Source organism: Sciurus carolinensis, chromosome 1 (genome assembly GCF_902686445.1).
Source record: "Sciurus carolinensis chromosome 1, mSciCar1.2, whole genome shotgun sequence".
In the NCBI taxonomy this organism is placed as follows: Eukaryota; Metazoa; Chordata; class Mammalia; order Rodentia; family Sciuridae; genus Sciurus; species Sciurus carolinensis.
Genome location: NC_062213.1, coordinates 40494643 through 40508192, shown reverse-complemented (window position 1 = coordinate 40508192; position 13550 = coordinate 40494643). Strand labels below are relative to the sequence as shown.

The window sequence follows — 13550 nt, the reverse complement described above, 5'->3', positions numbered from 1 at the left end:
CTCTATCATTCTGACTTTCCAAGGTGGGACGATATGTTTATTTAGAAATTATCTCACCCAATACAATAGTGCCATCAGTTATCCCATCCAAGGGACCCTGTGGACATGGTATCAGCAGTTCATGCTGATAGAATATCCAGAAAGGAGCACTGGCCTTCTAGAAAGCTTTCCAAACCTGAACCACAGTGGAAACTCAGTCACTCCTCTTGCAACACCACATCTCCAGCTCCAACAGATGAGCAGCTGCCTGACAGGCCAGTGTGTCCCCTCCCAGAGGTGACATCAGCACTTCTATTTGGGGGACAAGGAGGGGAGCACCAACAGTTTACAGGGAACTGGGACATCATCGGTCACCTAGATACAGTAGTACAAGTGAGGCACATTGCAATTTTACACTTCTGCTCAGGCATTCAGTACAAGATTTATTTTAGGCAATTGGTCTGTGAGCCAACCTGTCTATTCTTTATTTTCCTTGTACTCTGATCCTGTTTGTGTGTCTAGTCTCATTTCAAGTCAGTCCTCTAGGCCAGATAGCTGGGTCTCAAATAAGGGTAATTCTAAAGAAAAACAAAAAGTTCTAATGTTTACAAGAAACAAATGGATTCCTATGTCAAAAGTTCACATTTGAGGCTCTTCATGAATATGAAACCTGGGTTAAATGACCCCCACCCCCAACAAACCTTTACTCTGGAACCCTAAGTGGAGATGGGGAATTGAGGCATTATTTCACACATAGCTACCCACATACTATTAAGTAGTTACCAATTGTATCCAATTTGTGTGAAACCCCACACTTCTGAGTAAGGTTCTCTACATCCAGCAGATAGCAGGGCTGCTGAAAAGGCGAATTTGACTTTTTCCCAGCAGCCTTTATTATCAACTTGCAGTTGCATCCCATAACCCCTTGCTACAAGGACAAGGTAACCTGGAAATTAAATAATCATTTGTTCTGCCTTCATATTTCAGGAAACTGAACTTGCTTTTGCTTTATTATTTTTTTGGCAGAAAAACAGAATATCATCCCATAAGGTAGAACAACTGATTTGACCTATTTGACTTGGCCCCAGTCATGCTCCATACAGAGATTTCCTATTCTAAATTCTGACAGAACTCCCTGAGGAAAGAACACCCATTTTGGTTGGCATGCACCAGAATCATTGGAATCAGTTATTAATCACAATTTCCTTAAAAAATTGGAAGGATTTCCAGATTGCTATTGTTTTCCTGGTAAATTACTAGGTCATACTGGTGTCTTGGAATAGGGCTACACATTTTAACTGTAAGTTTCCACAAACTGTAACTCAATTTCCCCAGCTCCTAGGGGATTTTCACTGGCCCGGACTCAGGAAGAATTTTCTTCTGTGGGATCCAAGGCTTCAGAAACCAAACATTTCCTGAAGACTTTTCTCTGCTTTCTGACCTCCACCTTCCTCCTCCCCAAGACATACAAAGAAACTATTTCTGATCAGTGCAGGCAGCCAAGAGCACCCTGTGAGCTGCAGACTAACGGAATAAGGGACCTGAATCCAAGATTTTTTCTTGGCTGTTATGGTGCTACTGGGTTGCCTAATGACCAGAGCATTAACCCCTTGCTTTACTTCTGGGATTCTAATTATCCACCCCTGAAGCTTTTCTGAAGAATTGATTTTGTACATGGCACTTATTCTCATTCCAGAAACTAAATGGCATCAAATAGGGGTGATGGTTAGTTATAAAACACGGGCAACCAAAAGCACTTAAATGATCGCACTCTGGCACATCCAGAGGATTTGAAACTGGTTAGTTCTGCTGCCTCTCCCAGTAGCTTGTCAAAACCTGAACTGGGTGTTTTGGGTTAGTCGTTTGGGGATAGAATTTTGGAGCTTTATTAGGAGATGTCCTGGCCTGTGGAGCACACTCACCCTGGTTGGCTAGGAGCGGGAAAGCTGTGAGAGAGTCACTGGCCATTCCTGCTGTCTGCCTCCCTCCAATTTTCGGTGGGTACCTCCAAAGTAAGGTTTTCCCACTTGACAAAGTTACAAATGTCTTTCCCATAATTTCTGAAGTCTTGTTTGAACTAGACTTTCACTGTTCCTTCAGGGTAGGAATCTTGTCTCCTCTACCTCCTGGCGTCCTTACCCCCTCCCCACTTCGGGGTCTGATGTCTGACCAGTGGAAGCTCTGTGAATATGAACTTGCGCCAGTGAGGTGATCTGGGCCCTGCCTGGGCAGTTCCTGGCACTTGTCACTGATTATCCAGATTTCCACCACTTTTTTCTTCATCATTGTCGTCGATGGATGCCTCCTGCAGAAAATAATCCCCAAGTTCAGGTTATAAGATTCCTGCCATATCTCTCATCCCCAGGAGATACCTTCCCATCCTTATCCCCACTCTGAGAAGACCCTGAAGCTCCCTGTTATTCTGAGCCGGTGGCTCCCGACCCCTGGAGTCAGAACCCACTTGGGTTGGCTGACTGACAGAGCGGAGAGGTGGCAGCAGGCAGGACGCGCGGCCGGGGTGCCCAGCTCCGGGGGCTGCCTACAGGGTGGGGCCGCGCTCGCGGCCGCTCCCTCTCCACGCCTTCAGGTCCCCAAAAGGACACCCCTCCTCCCGCCGGCCCGCTCCCCACCCTCGCCGCGGCGCCGCCTCCCCCGCGCCCGCCCTTGCCCGGAGCCTCCCAGGCAGCCAGCGAGCGAGCGGAGCGCTCTGGAATGGGACTTGGAGGAGGCGGCGACGCAGGAGACGGCGGCAGCGGCTCGGGCTCCTTTCTCGGCTCCCACGAGCGATCCCCGAGGAGAGCCGCTGCCCTCGGCGGGACGAGGAGGCCAGCGAGGGAGACCCGCGGGGCTGCGCCTCTGCCTCGCTTCGCAGGCGCCAGCGGCGGTGGCTGCAGGTGAGCGCGGCGCGCGGTCGGCGGGGCTTGCACGACCCTGCTGCCCCGGGGCGCAGGCAGATCAAGCCCGGGCTGACGGACGCACGCGGGCGCTCTCTCCACGGCCGCGCCGCGACCCCGCGGCCCCGCGGCCCCGAGCGCCCCGGCTGGGCCGGAGCTTCTGACCTCTCTGGGGAGAGCGGGACAAGGAGGCGTCACTGCCCAGACCCCACGGCCGGGAGAAGTCCCGCCACACCGGGAGGGGCGGGCTGGGCGCGCTCCCTGCGCAGGACTCACAGAGCGGTAGCAGCCCGAGAGTGCCGGGTGGGGGCGCTGTCTCCGCGGCGGGGACACCTAGACCGGGTCTACACCGACCTGAAGAATGGGACTTGTTGAGCGGGTATCCAGTGAGATTCCTATTCAGTTGGCAAGAAATGATTGCGATTGACCTTCCTGGTATCTCAATACCCATTATCACCTGGATTTCCTCCTTCTCAAGGGCGGCCAGAGCTCCAGCTTCCCTTATTGTGGAAGAGGGAGAGAAAAGGGAGTGCATTGTGTGGTAGTGGCTAGAAACGAGGCGGGGGGGGGGGGGGTACAGCTCGAGAATGGGACAGAAAAATGGTGAGCATCCCTGGTAGGGCGTCCAGGACTGGGTGCACAGGAAGATACCCTCCTTCGGGACACACTTCCAGAACAAACTGAATTAACGGAGTTCCAAATGGTCATAAATCAGGAAGCCGCAATGCACCCGCATCAAAGTGCGAGTACCATCCATGGACCTTTGAGGAATGGGGCAGTCAGACTCCAGGGGCTGTGGTCAAGAACACAGACGCGGGGCCAGCCCGCCTGATTCAAACTCCAGCTGTGAAGCTTACATGCTGGACTACTTGCAGGTGATTATTCTTAGCCTTAGTTTCCTCTTCTAATGGGGATGATAATACTGCAGGACCGTGAGGATTAAGAGATGTGACAATCAAATCCTGAAACCAGTTCCAGGAGCATTCTAAGATTAGGTGGTGAGCTCCATCACCTGTCTTTCCACACAAAGTAAAGAGTTTGTATGAGCAGTGAATTTGCCTCCTCTCTAGTTCGCCAAGAAAGGCTCTTGGTGGGTACACAACGGTGGCAGATAATCCATATGTATTTAACTGGAGTTTTCCACCCAGAAGTCTACTCTTGCACTGTGAAGCACGGGGCTTCACAAAGCCCTGTCAAGATACCAAGGTGGGTTTGTGGCCTAGAAAAGTTCCTCTCAGCCCCTGTAGCTTGGCCCCTTATAGTCCCCTGAAAAGACAGATACCTGTGGCTCTTCACCTTTCATTTCCCTATCCATCCACACTTCTGTTCTGGACAATAGAATTCAATCTTAGGGTCCCAACTTGCCAGGCCTCTCTTTTCTACAAATCAGGATTCTGGGGCCCTGGCTCCCAGAATCCGAACTCAGACATGCCAGAACCATCCAGGCTTGAGCTCATTACTGAAGGTAGAGTCGTGGTAAAGTTCAAACCCGAAACACCCTTAGACAATAATTAGGCCCTAAGCTCCTATCAGCTAGCACCACGCATCTCTGTCAGCAAAATACAGTGGAAATGAGGCCCTAGTTTGAAGAAGAGGAAAGAGATGATTGCTTTTTGAAAGATGGAGAAGGAAAAAGAGAGTCTTTGGAAGATCTGGGGAAAAAAAATCCCATTGTTACCTAGAAGCAGTTCTCACCTGAACCTAAGTGAGGTGGGGGTAGGGAAGGAGAAGAGAGGGAGATAGGCCCAGGTGCCAGGAAAGCAGACTGGGTGGCAGCAATGATGGAGATGCTAAGGCCAGTGGTTAGCAAGCAAGGTGACTGCACAGACTCGCTGCCCTCATGTACAATCCTTTCCTAGAAGTCCCATCTTCTAGAGAAGGTAAGGAGGACCCCTGTGTAAGACACATGTGGCAGTGACTCAGGAGGTTCAGGGGAAGAGGGAGGCTCTCCAGGAGAGAGCAGGGGATGTCATTACAGTTGCTAGTAAACAGTGCCAGGGAGGCCCTTCCAAGGGACCAGTTGCCACTTGGAGCTTCAGCCTGTGAGGTCATCCTTGAACCCTGCCATGTGGCTCAGCAGACAGCCACTACTGCCTGAAGGGGCTCAAAGGCAGGTCTGGGCTGAATTCCAGAGGCTTCGGCTATTATGAGTAATTGGTAATGACTATGACAGCAACTTTGACAGTGATGAGAGGTAGTGGAAGTATAGCCTAAAGCACACTGCCCTTGGCACCTGAGGGACCAGGTCTCCAGTTATAGTCTTTCATGGCTGTAAGGATTTTAAAGAATTACTTAAGACTCCATGCCTCAGTTTCCTCATCTATAGATAAGGAATAGGACTGTTGAGAAAATTAAACTACTTAGAACACATGAAGAATAAATGTTCAATATTTATTGGTTTTACTTATTGCTATTACCTTTGTTTCAATTATATCATCCACCAGATGAATGTGATACTGTCATAAGGTGTTTTAAGGGTCAAATAAAGCAGTTTGCATTAATTTATTATCCAAGATAGTGTGTAGATGTTGTAAATATTCAGAATGAGTTGCTTGAAAGGGAACTTTTCACAGAATACCTGCACATAAAAACCAGTGACTTATCAGATGAATAAGTTAACATTTTTTTGAAAGTTTTTCTAAGAGGGTTGTCTAATTGTGGAAAGCATGGCTCACACCCCTTGGAATACTTGTTGCTATTTTAGGTTCCTGTATAGTTTCCTATAGCTACTATAACAAAAGAGCTTAGTGGCCTAAAACAAATTTATTATCTTGCAGTCCTGGAGGCCAGAAATCTGAAATGGGGCAGCACTCAGCAGTATACCTCTGTAATCCCAGCTACTTGGAGGGCTGGGGCAGGAGGATTGCAATTTTGAGGCCACCTCAGCAATTTAGTGAGGCTCTTAGCAACTTAGTGAGACTATTTCTCAAAATGAAAAATAAAAATGGATGGGGAAGTAGCTCGGTAGTAGAGCAGTTGCCTAGCCTGCACAAGGTCCTGGGTTCCATACTTGGGGGAAAAAAGTCTGGAATAGGACACATAGGGCTAAAATCAAGGATCAGTAGGGCTGCATCTCCTCTGTAGGCTCTAGGAAAAACCTGTTCCCTTGTTTTCTGACTTCTAAAAGCTGACTGCTTTTCTTGGCTCCTGGTCCCTCTATCTTCGAAGCCAACAACAGCATTTTCAACCTCTCTCTCTGTGTCTCTCCCTCTGTGTGTGTCTTTCTCTCTTCCCTTCTGTCTCTTGCCTCTCTCTCTCTCTCACTGTCTCTCCTGCTTCACTTCTCTCTCTCTAACCCTCTTCCTCATTATTGTTTCCCTCATACAAAGACTCTTGTGATAACATTGGGTCCACCTGGAAAAAACCCCCACTAATTCCCCATCTCAAGATCCTTGACTGGGGCTGGGGAGATAGCTCAGTTGGTAGAGTGCTTGCCTTGCAAGCACAAGGCACTGGGTTTGATCCCCAGCACCCCTCCCCCCCAAAAAAAAAATCCTTAACTGAGTCACATTTGCAGAGTCCCTTTGCAAACCTGAGGCTTCTTTGAACTCAAATCAGAAGTTGCTACTTTCCCCTTTCCTTGACTAACCTTAACTTTTGGCCTTAACTTCTCAGGACAATTGTTCCCCATCAATAGCATTTACTGACTTTTCCGGCTCAAAATCATCTAGCTTTTTCTCCTTCTCTATTTCCAGAGAAACAGAAAAAATGCCCCCATCCCCAAGTCAAGGTCTCTGCTAAGAAAATCCCCATCTAATGATGTTTGACTTCCCTGAGATCCCCAACCAGTCTGTATTAGTTTTCTGTTGCTGCTGTAACAAGTTACTCTAAACTTAGAAGCTTAAAACTTCACAAATTAATTTTCTTGCAGTTTTGAAGTTCAGACTTCTGAAATGATTCTCACTGGGCTAAAATCCAGGTGTTGGCAAGGCTGAAGCCCTCTGGAGATTCTTGAGGAGAATTTGTTTCTTTCCTTTTTCCTGCTTCTAGAAGCTGCCCACATCAGTGGGTGTATTGCTGCTCCCATCTTTGAAGCCTGTTGACACCAGGTTGAGTCCTCACACTGAAACTTCTGTTTCTCTCTTCTGCTCTGCTTTTAAGGACCTTTGTGATTATGTTGGATTTACCTGGATAATCCAGGGTTATCTCCCTATTTTTAAAGTCCTCTAATCAGCAACCTGAATTCCTTTTGTCATGTCACCACACATTTACAGTTGTGGGGGATTAGGACATGGACACTTTTGGAGGGCCATTACCCTGAGAGGGCCTGAAAGGGAGTTCCAAGCAGTGACCCACCATGAAGCCTCATTTTAGCAACCATTCCCTTCTAGAAGGTGCATGATACCCCACTCAAGAGAACTATTTTGAAAGGCTCTCCAAATTCCCTGCTTTAACTAATTGCTTTCTTTCCCTCAATGCGTGACAGGATCTGAGAATGGAGCCTGAAGTAGTACTGCACACTCATTTATTAAGCAGATTTTTTTATTGAAAGAATGTATTAAAAGGTACCCTAACCACAGGGAATAGCTCAGTGAAACTTTACAATTCTCTGTAACTGCCTCCCAGGTTTGTAGCACAAAGCCCCTCTTTTTTTTTTTTTTTTGGCACCAGGGATTGAACCTAAGGGAGCTTTACTACTGAGACATATCCCCATCTCTTTTAAATATTTTATTTAGGGTCTCACTGAGTGGCTCAGGGCCTCACTAAGTTGCTGAGGCTGGCTTTGAACTCATGGTTCTCCTGCCTCAGCCTCCTGAGCTGTTGGGATTACAGGCATGCACCACTAAGCCCAGCCACTGAAGCCCCTCTTTGATCCCCAATTATTGACTACCCCTAAAGGTAACTACTGTTCTAAATTCTGTCATCATACACTGATTAGTTTTACTGTTTTTAAAATGAAACAATTGAAGTATGTATACAGAAAAGTGCACAAATCAAGGATGAAGCTGGATTGATTTCCATGATGTGAACACATGTATTATTAGCAATCAGATCTATAAAGAGAACAGTCCCCTGTTCACTCCATTTCATGCACTAACATCCCAAATGTAGCCACTATTCTGCTTTATGATTGTAGATTAGTTTTGTCCTTTTGAGATTTTACTTTTCAATATTATATTTATAAATTTATCATGTTATGTATGAAGAAGTAATTCATTCTTTTTATTGCATTGTAATATTAGCAATATTATATATTCATAATATATAACTTCATATTATCATATACAATTTATCTGTTCTATTGCTAAATACCATTTATGTTGTTTTCATTCCCCTCCTTTTTTGTGGTGCTTGGGGGTCCAACCTAGGACCTGTGCATGCTAGGCAATCACCCTACCACGGAGCTACATCCCAGTCCTTCAGACTCCATTTTGAAAGGGAGTGACTATTTCAGTTATCATAAATTCAGTTCAACCAGCAGAAATGAAGAGATCCGCCAAGTGTGGTGGCACACTCCTATAATCCCAGCAGCTCAGGAGGCTGAGGCAGGAAGATCCCATGATTGAAGCCAGCCTTAGCAATTTAGTGAGGCTGTAAGCAACCTAGTGAGACTCTGTCTCAAAATAAAAAAAATAAAAAGGGCTCTGGAGATGTGGCCCAGTGATTAAGTGCCCTGGTACCAAACAAACAAACAAACAAACAAACAAAAACAGAACAAAACCTGAAGAGATATTGTGTTAGAGCTACCAGCTTGCAGTGGAGGGTTGATGATGAGGAGTGTGTGTGTGTGTGTGTGTGTGTGTGTGTGGTGTTAATGGGGGGGGTTGTTAACATTGTAACATAGGACCAGATTATGGGTCTTCACATGCTGAGCTGAGCAGTCTAGATTTGATCCTACTGGTATGTGGAAGTCACTGACCATTGTTGAACAGGAGCATAATAAGCATGGTATTGTGTTGGCAAGATGGAACTTAGCACTGGTGCCAGATGAGTTCAATAAGAGAGACTTATAAACAGTTTATTAGGATTAGGTTCAGCTTCAAAGACCAGAATAACAGTGCAGAAAAAGGCCAACATTAACGATGGTTTAGAGGAGGAAGCTTATTTCTGTCTCAGAGTCCAGAAGCCTGGAGGCAGGGAGTCCAAAGCTTGTGTTGAGTTAGAGACCCACACTCTAGTGCCTCGTTGCTTTTTCCAGGCCTGGCTTCCTTTTCTGTGGTGCCTCATGGTTGAAGACAATTGCTCTGCCTTCAGCCAGGATGTTCTTATTTTAGGAATGAGTAAGCTAGGAAGGTCATCTGCCCACCCCAACTGTTTAGGACACTTTTCAGGAGTTGTATGCACCATGTCAACACTTAGTCACCTGGAGGGGAGAAGAGGAGGACCAAGATTCATGGCCTTTATCTAGCACATCATGCATCCCATAGGAAAGTAGGGGTTCCACCACTAAAGAAGAATGACAAGGGAGGAGTTGGGGGACGACTGGAAAGCTCTGCATAAGCCTTTGCAGTCTCTCCTATGTGAGTACAACCAGGCCTAGGGCTGTGACTATGGGAGGGATAGACAGTGAACGGGATGTGAGAGACACCATGTGTGAAAAACCAGACAGGACTCAGCATGATTGGGTGAGAGGGAAAAAGACATGGGAGGAATTACCCCATGTAGCATGAAGTGAGGATTTTCCAAGGCATTATTCATTGGAAGAGAGGAAATTGCCTTATATCTAAGTCCTTGCAAAGTCTTCCAAAGTACAGGGAGCTCTGTCAACTATTTTAAACAAAGTACTGCTTGGGGAAGACACATTAGCCAAAAATGACCTCAATCATGGTAGTTTGGCATACTTATAGAAACCAACCGACCAAAACTGGCAGAAGTTTCAATTCAGATTTAGTAATTAGTCTTAAGGGTGCAACTTCATGACTGCAAGTGTTGGATAACAGTTTATCTCATACTTTTAAAGTCATTTTAAAGAACAACATAATACATGGTCAAGTTGTAGGGATTATGAATTTGTTTCAGGACAGATTAGAAATCTAGCTATCCTTATGCTATATAAATGGGGACTGGTGACCTGGGATAAAATTGCTAGTGACAGCATTATATTCACTTTTTTGGATTCAAAAAATGCAATATCTTCACTTCTGAAATATCATTCAAAAGGCATCTTTGGTGTTAACAAAATACCAATGTTAGCAAAGCAAGAAAATCATGTGAGAACATTCTTTTATGAAACAAGAGAGGAAAAACCTTGTTTTATAAGTAATTTTTAAGCAATGAAGCATTATATCTAAATTAATATATTAGTTATATATTAGGCATAATATAATATCAGTGTATTATAATTTAATGTCTTAAATATGTATTTGTGACTAAACTAATACATTATTGAAAGTAGATGTTTGCTATTTCATCTATATTCTTTAAAAATTATAAATTCAGGCTGGGGTTGTGGCTCAGTGGTACAGCATTTGCCTATCTTGTATGAGGCACTGGGTTTGATCCTCAGCACCACATAAAAATCTAAATAAAAAACAAAATAAAAGGTATTGTGTCCATCTACAACTAAAAAACAATTTACAAATTCAAGTTTGCCAAGAAATTGTATGGGGATCCTTGCACCAGGAAAATGGGAGAGAGCCTTTTATTAGACCCTTTTTTCAGACAACTATAGTACGTGGAGGAAGGCAGGAGGCTGAGCTTTGTACAGAACAATGGCCAATGTTTTTGACATTTATTGATCTTCTACTGGATGAGTGTTTAACATTTATTGATTTTTCTAAAAATTTATTTACAAAATTTGGCACCCAGCACATGGGGGACACAAAGGTGACAAGGCATAATCCCAAGGAGCAACTCACGATTGAGGCTGGAAGGCAGACACGGTAGCAAGAAAAATAAAGGAAGTCCTAGAGCAGACAACCAACTGGGGAGGGTGGGAAAGCCAGTCTTTGGGAAAACTCAAGGACGTTGACCGGTTGGGTGAACGTGGGCAGAACATTCAGCGCTGGCTGAAACCCATAGAATGCAGACTTTACAGGCCAAGACACCAGCATGAACAAAGGCACTCAGTGTGAAAGAACATGAGCTCCCCAGACTCAGATGGGGATCCTTGAGTAGATGTGGGAGCCACCATGCTGCAGAGGTGACCAGTGATCAGTCATAAAGGGCCCTGAGTGGTAATGCTGTATAGTAAGGCCAAAGGAAGATTCCAGACAGTGGGGACAGGGACAGTAGGTGAAAGACCAGCACAGGGAGGGCAGTTCAGAGGCTGATGTAAAAGTCTGGGTGAAGAAGGGTGGGAGTGCAGCCTTGGCTATCCCATGGGAACTGTTGGGGCCTGGATGGGAAGGCACACACAGGCAGGAAAAGGAGTTTGTGCACCCGTGATTGTGGTGGGGATGCAGAAGACACAAGGAGGCTGGCTCCAAGTTTCTGGTCAGGACGTTAGATGGATGAGCAGATGATGTTACCTTGACCATGAAAGGACTTGAGTAGGAGAAGATGAGTTCATGCTTGGACAGGCAGAGGTGGCAAGCAGGCCTTCACCCCTGGGTAGAAGTTAAAGATGGCCATGTCAGGTCAGCCTCAATGAAAACCAAGGTCTAATATCTAGAGCTGCCTGGAAACCATGGATGACTTTGAGTCATAGCAGAGATTGGCTTCCCATTGGTGGTCACTTGGGAGATGGGAATTCAGCAATAGGTGACAGGCAGGAAGGTAGGGCCTTCTGTGTTCACCCAACTCCAGCATTGTGTGGTTCTTGGTGAATGCACTGAGTAGTGGGATGTACACTCGACATGTGACAGAGAGGTCCGAAAGGGACAAAATTATTGAAACTGACATCTAAAAACTTACAAAGTAGGGAAATTTCTTTTTTCTTTTATTTCCTCCTCCTCTTCCTACTCCTCTTCCTCCTCCTACTCCTTGTTTTAGTAAGTGAACTGACTGCCTGTTACATGGCAAGTACAGAGTCTTGGTTTTGCCAGTTAACTAGTTCTGAGGCCTTGGACTATCCATAAATCTTAGTGTTCCATCCATAAAATTAGGGTCCCATCCACCTTGCAGAATGATTGTGGAGATCAAATGAGATGATAATTTGCAAAATGTCCAGTTCACTACCTGGTTCACCATAGACACATAATAAATATTAGTGCCCTTTCTGCTTTTTCTTCTTGTCTGAGCAGGGTTTAGCACCCAGGAGGGTGTCTTGCCACCTCCTTCAAGATAGCAGAGTCTTCTGGTCTCGTACCTGGTTTAGGTTGAGAGACATTGCTTCTGGGTCCTGGCTCTTATTTTACAACTGACTGATTAAAGCCCAGAGAGTTACATCACTGATGTGAGGTCACACAGTATCCAGAGCCAGGCCTCTCATCTCAAGGCCCACAGCCAACATAGTGTTGGCTCTGGTGGGTTTCTACCCGCCTGTCGAGTCTCAAGTGATGCTTAGAAGAACTCCTAGCTTAAGCCAATCAGAACAATCTCCTCTCTTTTCCCCCAGCTCCATGGTAAAGTGAAATGAAAAGACTCATTGTTCCGCTGAAGGGAGAAAAATTGCTGAAACAAAAGTCATAGCCTTTGTATTATTTTAAAATATTCTTTCCATGCTCACAAAATGCTTCATGGAATCTGTTCAGATTGAATTAACTTCTATTTCTCAGAACAACAATTCTTCTCATATGCTCATCTTTGAAAGGAACTGTTCTCAAACATCATTCTGTTTTCCAGTTAGAGGTGGTTCCTGTTCTTCAAATGCTGACAGCTGTGAATGCCAAACGGAGACAATCTCTGAGATGGGTGCATGCACTGACTTATTTTTCTCTTGTTTCCCTGCCAGTATGCTTTTAAGGAAAACCTATCTTGTCTGATAATATTACCATATTGGTTTTATGTTAGCATCCTTTTCCTTTTTGGTACCGGGGATTGAACTCAGTGTTAAACCACTGAACCGCATCTCCAGCCATTTTTTTCTTTTATTTTATTAGAGACAGGGTCCTGCCAAGTTGCTCAGGACCTCGCTAAATTGCTGAGACTGGCTTTGAACATGATTCTTCTGCCTCGACCTCCCAAGCCGCTGGGATTACAGGTTTTCACCACCACATCCAGCGTTAGCACCCTTCTATACCATAAAATTCATCAATTTTAAGTGTACAGTTTCATGGGTTTGGACGAATGCATAGCTCCACTGTGACCATGGTGTAAGCGTTTCCATCTCCTCCCAAACGTCCCTCACATCTGATCCCCTTTTGCACTCCTGTCTTCAGGTTGGAAGTCACTGACCTGCCTTTTGTTATGGAGTTTTGCCCTTGATCGAAGGTCATGTAAATAGAATGGTTCAGTATGTAATCTTTTTGTGTTTGGCTGCTTTCACTCAACATAATTATTTTGAGATTCATCCAGTAGGTCATTCCTTTAATTGCTGGGAAGGATTCCACTGTGTGGATGTGCCATACTTTATTGACCTGTTGGTGGACTTTTGGGTTGTTTACAGTGGTTTTTTTTTTTTTTTTTTTTTGGTGGTGGTGGTGATGCTGGGGATTGAACCCAGGATCTTGTGCATGCAAGGCAAGTGTTTTACCAACTGATCTATATCCCCAGCCCTGTTTCCAGTTTTTAGCTTTTACAAATAAAACTTCTGTGAGCTTCTGAGTATAAGTCTTTTGTGTGAATGTGTAGTCTTATCCTTTGGGCAAATCCCTAGGTTCAAGGTTGCTGGCAGGGGACAAAACATCTGATTTG

The 13550-nt window shown here is 45.3% G+C and overlaps 1 protein-coding gene across 2 annotated transcripts in view; it reads left to right on the top strand.

Annotated features, from left to right (window-relative positions):
- The first annotated feature begins 2633 nt into the window (after positions 1–2633).
- Positions 2634–13550, top strand: part of Matn2 (matrilin 2) — a 144776-nt gene continuing 133859 nt past the window's right edge. Inside the window, exon 1 of one of the 2 annotated variants that reach the window (XM_047555740.1) lies at positions 2634–2873. The gene's annotated coding sequence lies outside the window, so the exon portion shown is untranslated. The remainder of the gene's footprint in view (positions 2874–13550) is intronic. The other variant, XM_047555731.1, reaches the window with a different exon arrangement.